A 10823-nucleotide genomic window follows, 5' to 3' on the forward strand; every position below is an offset into this window, starting at 1 on the left:
ATCTGTAATATGCTTAAAAGTAAGTTTCCTTACTATATGAGGTAAATAACCAGCCGATTCTAATGTATAACTCAATTGAATGGGCGTTATCAATGGTTATCAGCTGATGGAAAGGCTCAGAGGGCTGTTATGATCCATCCACATGGTTAATGAGCTATAGATCACATACAGCTGCAGCTAGAAGTTAATGATAAATATTTATAAAATTTACCATTGATTGTATTTTATTAACGTCTACCACTATCATAACCCTAAACCCAACATCACAGTAATGTAAAAACAGATTTAGATCTGGAGTCCTCTCTTTTAGTATAGCTGATTAACCATGATAATTATTTATAATATTAATTAAATTTCCTAATTATTGTATTTTATTAACGTCTACTCCTACCCTAATCTTAAATCCAACCATCACAGTAATGTAAAAGCAGATCTGGATTTGGAGTCTTTTCTATTAGTATAGCTGATTAACCATAAATGGATGATAACAGCCTTCTGCGCCTACTAGTAGGCACAGAAGGTCCCTACTGGCTCATATCTATTAGCTGATGACCACTGATGATGCCTATTTAATCGAGTGACAACATTTGAGGCAGGTGGAATAACTGTAAATTGGCTTCCCCAGAATTTCCTGAATGGCACTTTCCTGACAGTATTGCAGTTCCTTTTAAATTTGTTCTCATCAGTTGCATACATTTTTATGTAACATCTAATATACATGAACAAATAAATAATGTTTATTGGATTATTTAGTGTTGTTTGTTACCAGTGTTGTGTGAATGACACTGAGCACCTTTTATATATCCGTGTGCGTCTCTGCGAGCCCACATGGAAAGAACCAATATGAGGATATATGCGCATTTATGAAACATATATGTATATATGCACATGTGATAATATATACGCTGCATATATGCGTATATATGCCACATATAAGCAAAACTGAGTTGCATATATATATATATATATATATATATATATATATATATATATATATATATATATATATATATATATATATATATGCATATACAGGTCGTATGGTCTTCTGTATTGCTTCTTTATATCCACATATAAGTCTTATATGTACATATAAGATATGTCTTTAGTATAGCTCATATATCACTTTGGCAACTGTCATACACGATGCCTAGTTCATATTTAGAACTGTCAAGCCAATAACTAAAAACTATTTTTTTAAAAGACAAAAAACGTATGTATGTGCCAACACTTGAAATTAGTATCACATGTAATTGTCATGTTTGCAAATAATTAAAATAAGTGGTGAAAAAGCTGTATATATATAAATTGCAGTACAGTAGCTTAGATAACAAAATACTGAGATATATATTACATTATATTAAGGCAATCTGCAAGCAAATGATGCTTATACAGTAGGTTCACTATTATCACTAATGCTGTTGAGCTAGAACTGGCATATTAACAACTGATACTACAGCCTGCAATCTTTTATTCTCCTCGAAACGAAGGGGTTGCATGAGCATTCTGAGAAATAGATATGCTTTGTGTGTACTCAGTCAACACATAAATATTTCATTATACTATATAAGATGTTTTACTGGCATTTCAGAGACTTCAAACGAGAGAAATGTACTTGTGGTGGCATTGAGATAGTTACGTAAAAGAGACTGCTAAAAAACAGCTTTCTCCACGTATTCCAGACCTCCTTGAATCCATTGTAAATGCGTGTTTTGTGGGACTGAAAGCATTCTGGTTGCCAGGGGAGACTAGTACTGTACTTCCAACCTTGAAAAACGGTTTGAGAACAAAAATAGGATATAGCACTGCACTGGCATCATTTCTTATGGCAATACTGTGTATTTGATAGGGGAAAACACAAATATCTTCCACCTGTTAGGATACCAAATCAGTTTCACAAAAGAAAAAAGGGCAGTGAGATTTGACTTTACAGCTGTGAATAATCACAGAAAAGGCAAATCGTTATAAGAGCGAAACAATTGATTGCCATGCTAAGAAAAAAGCCTTGAGCTCTTGAAATCAATTTCTGACAGCACTGCATTGAAAAACAGTAATCAACATAAGAAATCTGTTAAACCACAGTCATATTCACAAGTTTCATCTCAGATACTCGCGAAGCACATATTTAGCACTGTGGTGAATGTAGGAAGGCTGTGTTTAAGGGTCTCATTGTTTCCCCGGTCACGTGTTATTGTGTTTTAGCAGTAGGCAGTCAAGTTCAGGGCTTGGTACCGGCAGGGTTTGGTTTGCGAGGACAGAAGCTTGTTTGACAAAGCTTTGGAGTCTACCCAGCACCAGCTGCCAGCTCCAAAATGCTCCAAATGTCTGTGACAGGCTGTGGCATTTGATATCAACTACTCTGATTTTGGCTGTCCAAATTAAGGGTTGGCTTGAATTTAGCATTGCTGTGAAGTTTTATGAAAAAGATTATCCATTATACTGCAATATTAAAGAATTTTAGCATATTTTAGGAATAATCAGTTGGAAGATCTGCTCAAACAATAGATAAATTGGCAGAGTTACAAGAGTGCCAATGTAACACTGCAACCAGAAGTGGTGGCAGTGAGTGAACCGCCAACTTAGTTTTAACCATTTATTTACAGAGATAAGGGGTATACACACTTGTAATATCTCAAATCATTTGTTTAAAACATACTGTCATGATTTCATTGTACAGGTAGTTGCTCATATTTTCATATTTCAGAACACAAGATCATTGTGAGATGTATTAAAAAGATTTGGTTTAATCACCAAAACACAACAGTAAGATCTTATTACTTTTAACAATTAGTTAATTTAATAGCAAACAAGGTACAGGTTTCAAATCGCCCTCAGTGCTGAACGAATGTTATTGTACTGTAAATACAGAGCCATCACAGCTAATGTTATGAAATATAAATGACAAAACCTACATGTGTATATACTGTATGTGTTTTTGTGCGTGTGATCAAAGATGTGATCAAAGAACACATCAAGACATTTACATACACAGACAAAAACGTATTTACTGATTTATGAGCAATATTACACTTGCATTGGCTCGAGGCCACAGGCCAAGTGCCTTAGTGTCCTACCAGAGTCGATATACAGGCATATCACACTGCTACTCATGTGATATTGCATTTATACAACAGTTCGACAGCATAATCATGTATATAAAAAATAAATTAAAGTCTAAAATCTAGAGTCTAAAAATCCTTTTGTATGAGGAACTTCTTCCGCCATTCATTCACATCTGCAGCTGAAGGTCAGAAAAGCAGTAACGGTTGCTAATTCATCAACGTCACTTTAGAGCTAGAATTTGAATGATTCTCTAGCTTAATGCCTGAAAAGATGACAAAACAGTTAAATTTGCTGACATTTTAAGATTATAGGGCTGAACGACATGAAATGCCATCAGTCTACAGAGATTTCCTGGTATTTCTCAGTTGCAATCAGGAGCTTACAATAATTAACCCTGAAAAAGCCAAAGCAAAGCAAACACTACCAGAATACTATGGTAGAAATACAGCACTACAACATACAAAAGAGAGAGAGCGACTTAGAGAGTCACTCTAAGTCTGTTTTATAATGATTTGATCAGCTGTAGTTGTAAATTTATGCTGAGTTTTTCTCCCCTAAGGACTTCTTAAGTGGTCTCTGTCACCATCTTGTGGCAGAACATCAACCATCTTTGCTCTGCTCACTATGACAGGCTGATGGCTGCTGATCTCCGAAATTATAAATATTTAAAATAGGCACTGTCCTTATATATAAACTGCATAGTTGCAATCTACACAACTACATTCTCGCCTATAAAAGCCTCAAAAGTACATAATGTTGAAAATTCATGATGTCACTCATCAGTGTCTGTGTTTTATATATATATATATATATATATATATATATATATATATATATATATATATATATATATATATATATATATATATATATATATATATATATATATACACTCTTCTAAAAACACAAAAAGAGCACAGCAAATCCCACCTGTTTTTTACTATGTTTACTTAAGGATCATGTTGTCACTTTTGACCTTGGGGAGGATTTGACTGCAGATGACTGAGCTTTCCATCTAAAATCTCATGATCCCCTTTAGTATTGCTCAACATAAATCAAAGTGTTCCTTCGCTTAGTGGAGAGACAGTACTTTTACTTAAAGATGAGGTCAAGTCCACCGAGAATAGCTTCCTTGCTCCAGAATGTGATGAAAATGCAAATCTCGCCTTTTAATTATGTATACGGGTAACATATTTAAAACTAGCATATCTGACATAGAATCCTCAATTCATACATGAAACAAATCCCCAAGTGAGCATTTCATAAACCTTTCAAAAAGTGTGCACAGAGCCAAGTTTAGTGCATAGAAGAGAAAATAACTATTACGCTCTAAAATAATTAGCACCATCATATGACACCATGAGAAAATAATTACTTTCCTCATCCTCTGTGGGACCCTGTTTATTTTTTGCAGCTTCCATTTGTATAAATTACAAAATGGTTGCAAAAACTAGTTAATTATTCCCTGGCTGTCCTCACACTGTAGTTCCTTGAAACAAGGCACAGGTATTGTTAAAAAACTAAAAATATAGCCATTACAAAACCATGTCCACTTATTTTACGCTGAAAATTCGACAGAAAATTCTGACAGTACAGCTGAATAGAGCCTACACTAACCTGCTTATTAATTAGTCACAAGATGGTGCTAAACAGTCAATAACTTTTTCCATTTTTTCCACAATCTATGTTATCAAAAATTTTTAAAACTATAGTTGCCATTACAAAACAGAAGTCTGTTAATTTTACACACTGAAGCTTGTTAGTGACAACAACTGCAATAACAACTTCCTAAATATAGACTTTATGCCATTTATTACAAAGCTACTTGCAACAAAATGTAAAAATTAGACAAAAAAATTCTGACAGAACAGCTGAATGGAGCCTTCACAAACCTACTTATTCATCAGCCACAAGATGGTACCAAACAGATAATTATTGTTTCCATTACTTCCATGAACAAATGTTAACAAAAATTATTAAAACTACAGTTAATTATTCCCTGGCTGTCCTCATACTGCAGTTCCTTGAAATAAAGAACAGGTATTGTTATCCAACCACAAGTTTTGCCATTACTGTTTATTTTAAACACTGAAGCGATTTAGTAAAAACAAATGCAAGCGTAGATGGACTTTCTGCCATTTATTTCAAGACTACTTGCAACAAAATGTAAAAATTTGACAGAATAAATTCTGACAGAACAGCTAAATGGAACCTACACTAACCCACTTTTTAATCAGCCACAAGATGGTGCCAAACAATTATTGTTTCCAATACTTCCATGAACTAATGTTATCAAAATCAATAAAATTACAGTTAATTATTCCCTGACTGTCCTCATACTGCAGTACCTTGAAAAAAGCAGTTATTATTAACCAACCACAAATTTTGCCATTACAAATCCAAGGTCCGTTAATTTTACACATTGAAATCATTTAGTGAAAACAACTGCAAAAACAACCGTCTAGATCAGGGGTGTCCAAACTTGGTCGTGGGAAGCCGGTGTCCTGCACATTTTAGCTTCATCTTGCCTCAACACACCTGCAAGGATGTTTCTACAAAGCCTAGTAAGAGCTTGATTAGTTGGCCCAAGTGTGTCTGATTGGGGTTGGAACTAAACTTTGCTGCACACCGGCCCTCCAGGACCGAGTTTGGACATGCCTGGTATAGATGGACTTTAGGTCACTTATTACAAGGCTATTTGCTACAAAATATTAAAAATTAGATAGAAAAAAAAATCTGGCAGAACAGCTGAATGGAGCCAACACTAACCTACATATTAATCAGTCACAAGATGGTGCCAAACAGTCGATTATTGTTTCCATATTTCCATGAACTAATGTTATCAAAAATCTAGAAAATTATAGTTAATTATTTCCCAGCTGTCTTCATACAGTAGTTTTTTTTTTCTTGAAACAAAGCACAGGTATTGTTAATCAACCACAATTTTTACCCCCACAAAACCATTCAAGGTCAGACTAACTCATGCCATTCCAAGGAACCACATTAGTCTGTGCTGAAACACGTTGTAGTTTTATCCTGACAGGCCTTGCTAGAATGACAATCAGATACAGTGAGCTGATCTTTGACTCTTCGAGCTGTCAGATTGTGGAGTACAATGATCTAATCTAAAGTGTGAGACTACAGGATGATTCTCAGACCAGCGCCGTCATATATTTCTGTACGCTAAGACATTCCTTTATCTTCCTTCCAGCCAAAGCGCGTTCAAACCTTACATTTTAAACAGAGCCATTTATCATACAACTCTCTGCACAAAGAGCTTCCAGACAGAACCTGCATGGAGAACAAAGAATTCATATTCTGTGCAATGCAGCGATGGCAACCTTTGATGTTGATGTCACCTTATAGATGAATTGCACCAGCCTCCTGTCTGAGAGTTATTCCCCATTTCCTTCAAGTCCACACCCACAAACTTATTACTTTTTTTAGGTCAACTTTAGCAGGATTTCATTGTTAGAGTCCTCGAGGAATGGTGTGGAGGAGAAAGCAACATGAGCACAGACGGCAGCCGCTCCACAGGACTGATTGCCCACACTTTTGCAGTCAACAAAGGAGCACAAAGCCTTGAACATCCACTGTCAAACCGCAGATGAAAACGTGGACAGTTTGCTGTCATCTCTCTTTGACTGTGGTCATGGAAACTGATCAAGCAGGTATCGGAGACCAGGTGATGTGTTTGCTTGCCTCAAGCGAGCCATCTGAAAAATGACTAAACGGCAAGCAACAGCCATCCTTCTCTGACTAACTCTGTAGCAATCTCAATATAATCAGGTATAACAATTAGAAGCAGTTAGTTAAGGGGATTGATTTTCAACCTAACATCTGGTGGAAATGTGGAAATATGTTACATCATCTGTAATAATTTAATATGAATCGGCATAAAGAGTCTTAACGGCATTGTTCACCCAAAAATAAAAATCCACCATTTACTTCAATGGTTCCAAACCATTTTTTCCTATTGAACAGCAAGAAAGACAAACTGTAAATTTTTTTAAGCCAGTACAACAACAACAAAACATAATCCTTACTTCCTTTCGCTTTTTGTTTTTCAATCAACTTTTGAAAACATTACCTGGACTGACCTAAAATTCTTGGTGAGTAGCACAATAACAATTTAGTTTGGTTAACATAAGATTATTAGTTTTCTGGAAAGGTGAACTAGTCTATAACAAAACTTTTGGGGTGTGCCAACTGAACATTCTTTTATCTGCAGAATTGGAATACCTAAAGTTGAGTGAACAAACAAAAAAAAAAAAACATGATCCTTATTTCCTCTCATACTCAACATTTTTTTTTCACCTTTAATTGCTAGAACAGCAGAGAGTATAGACAGGAAAGCATGGGAAAGGATCAACATAAGATCTCAAGGTGGGAATCGATCAGGTCACTATGAACACTGGAGTGACATGTGTCAACACACTAAACACTACACTATTGGTGCACTGTCAATTGCACTGACCTAAAAGTGGAAATTGGTACCAAGAAATAATTCATTATCAGAACAAACAAACATAGCTCAATTGGAGAAAAAAAAATAAAACAGAAAAATGTTAACAAATTATTAGAATTAGAAATAGGGGTAAAACAACATTAACGGTAAACAAGGCAAGGATCAAAACATGACAGCACACAGGGAACAGGAAAACATGCTTTAAAATACTTCACATGTGAAGCATGCCTTCCTGTTTTTTTTTCAATTGAACTATGGTTGTTTGTTCTGATAATGTATTATTTCTTAGTACCAATTTCCAAAAGAGTTTTGGAATGTCAGGCTGAGGTAAATGTCCAACGTCCAACCTAAAATCAAACAAAAATATCAACATCTAACCATGTTATACCTTGATGTTGTGTGGACGTTAACAGGATGACATCTATCAGACATTGAATTTTGGTCACTTTCCAACACAACCTATGTGGAGAGGTAAGCATGATCGAATACCCAATAAAGGGGGAGAGCATGCTCAGAGCCCGGCGGCTAATCAGCAGGCCAATCCGAAATAATAAGCAACACCTGTTTATTCTAGTGATTGGACCGGAGAGACACCCGTCTTAAGGAGAACGGGAGGAACAGTCGGGAGAGAGAGAGAGCTGAGCGACGGCCACACAGTGGGAGCTGGCCTTTACAGTGATTACATTATTAAAAATAAAAGAAATCTGTTATTTACCTCAACGCCGACCCTGTCTTCTTCTTCCCACACAAAGAACCGTTGTTACAGTGGTGCCGAAACCCGGGAAAGAAGAAGAGACCTCGCCGCTAAGATGACCACTCCGTCAACCAGTCCGTTTGCAGAAGTGATCCAGGCGCTCGCGGTCCTCCACCGTGAACAACACCAGGAGATCCTGGACATACGAGCCGAGCAGGAGGAGCGCTTTAAGGTCCTTGTGGAGGCCCAGCGCGAGGACCGCAAGCTCGTCCGGAGCATGCTGAAGCAGGGGATCCAGCCCGGAGCAACATCAGCCACCCACCCTCCCATCACACTACACAAAATGGGGCCACAAGATGACCCGGAAGTCTTCTTAGACCTGTTTGAGAAGATGGCAGGAGCGTGTGGGTGGCCCCGGGCCGATTGGCCGGTGAGAGTCATCCCGCTGCTGTCGGGCGAAGCCCAGACCGCCGCACAGCAGCTACCGGCCGAGGATCTCCTGAATTATGCGCACCTAAAACGAGCCATACTTCAGCGGGCCGGCCGCAATCCGGAGGAACAACGCCAGCGCTTCCGGTCGCTGAAGCTGGAGGAGAGCGGTCGGCCCTTCATATTCGCCCAGCAGCTCCGTGACGCCTGCCGCAGATGGCTGGTGCAGGATGACCGGACCATCGATCAGATCGTCGACGCTGTGGTACTGGAACAGTTCATCGCCCGCCTTCCCTCCCGAACATCGGAGTGGGTCCAGTGCCACCGACCAGACGATCTGGAAACGGCCATCCAGCTGGCGGAGGATCACCTGGTAGCGAGGTCCAGGGTCGGCGAACTAACCTCTCTCTCTCTCTCTCCCTGTCCCTCCTCTTTCTCTCTCTCCTCCTACCCCCAGGCCCAGATCGAGGGGACCGCCCATACCGACTCCCAGGAGGCGGATCCCAGGCCCGGAGCCCCAGCGCAGCACGCATCGCTGGGGCACCTATCGGGATAGAGACGGGGAGGCACGTGGCATGGGCGGGCCTACAGCGATGACGGGTCTCTCTCCGGCCCAATCAGTTGGTCCTGCTGCCCTCGGGGGGAATAACGGGAAGGTCTGGGCCGGCATGTTGGCATTGCGGGGGGGCGGATCATGCACCAGAGAACTGCTCCGTGATGGAGGTGGGTGCATTGGTCCGCCTGCCCGATGTGCCAGCAGTCGCCCCTGGTCGCGACGGGCTATACCGGATACCTGTGAGTATAAAAGGGGGTACATATCAAGCTTTGGTGGATTCGGGGTGTAATCAGACCTCCATCCACCAAAGCTTGCTTCAAGACCCGGCTTTGGATATGAGCCGCACGGTAAGGGTAAGGTGTGTACACGGGGATGTTATTCACTACCCGCTAACGGCAATAGATATTCAATTTCGGGGGAAAAAGCATAGAGTGGAGGTAGCGGTTAACCCGCACCTCAAACACCCGCTAATTCTGGGAACTAATTGGCCTGGATTTAATAGATTATTGGGAGTTTTATGTGCGGGTGTTTCTTGGAAGAAGAAATCGCCAGATAGGGGAAGTGTCGCTCAGCTGGGGGAATCCCAAGCAGTGACGTCACGCGCTGACTCAGGGGAAGGGCTGGGAATTTCCCGGTGTAAAGACTTTCCCCTGGAGCAGTCGCGTGATGATACACTAAAACATGCACTCGAAAGAGTGCAAGTTATTGATGGGAAAATCCTCCAGCCTGATCGACCCCTCTCCTATCCGTATTTTGCGGTTATTAATGATAGGGTGTATCGAGTGACCCAAGACACTCAGACAAAAGAAGATACAACCCAGCTATTAGTACCAAAGAGCCGCCGGGAAATGCTTTTTCAGGCGGCTCATTCTAATCCTATGGCCGGACATTTAGGTCAGGCGGCCACACTAAATCGCCTCATGACCCGATTCTTTTGGCCGGGCATTCACGGTGACGTCAGCAGATGGTGCGCTGCGTGCAGTGAATGTCAGCTGGTAAATCCGCCGGCCACCCCAAAAGCGCCGTTGCGCCCTTTACCAATTATGGAGATCCCCTTCGAGAGAATTGGTATGGATCTCATCGGGCCATTAGAGCGATCCGCACGCGGGCATCGGTTTGCATTAGTTCTGGTGGATTATGCAACCCGCTACCCGGAAGCAGTCGCGCTCTGTAATATCTCAGCAAAGAGCGTTGCGGAGGCGCTGTTTCGCCTCATCTCCCGTGTGGGAATCCCCAAGGAGATTCTCACTGATCAAGGCACCGCGTTCATGTCACGCACGATGCGCGAGCTTTACGGATTATTGGGCATTAAATCTATTCGCACCAGCGTCTATCACCCACAAACAGACGGGCTGGTGGAAAGATTTAATCGCACGCTTAAATCAATGATCCGTAAATTCGTTCACGAGGACGCGAAAAATTGGGATAAGTGGTTGGAGCCCTTATTATTCGCTGTGCGGGAGGTTCCCCAAGCCTCCACGGGGTTTTCCCCCTTCGAGCTTCTCTACGGCAGACAGCCCAGAGGGGTTTTGGATGTTGTTAGAGAGGCTTGGGAGGACGAGCCTTCTAAAAGTAAAAATGAAATTCAATATATCCTGGACCTTAGAGCAAAA

Source organism: Danio rerio, chromosome 11 (genome assembly GCF_049306965.1).
Source record: "Danio rerio strain Tuebingen ecotype United States chromosome 11, GRCz12tu, whole genome shotgun sequence".
NCBI lineage: Eukaryota > Metazoa > Chordata > Actinopteri > Cypriniformes > Danionidae > Danio > Danio rerio.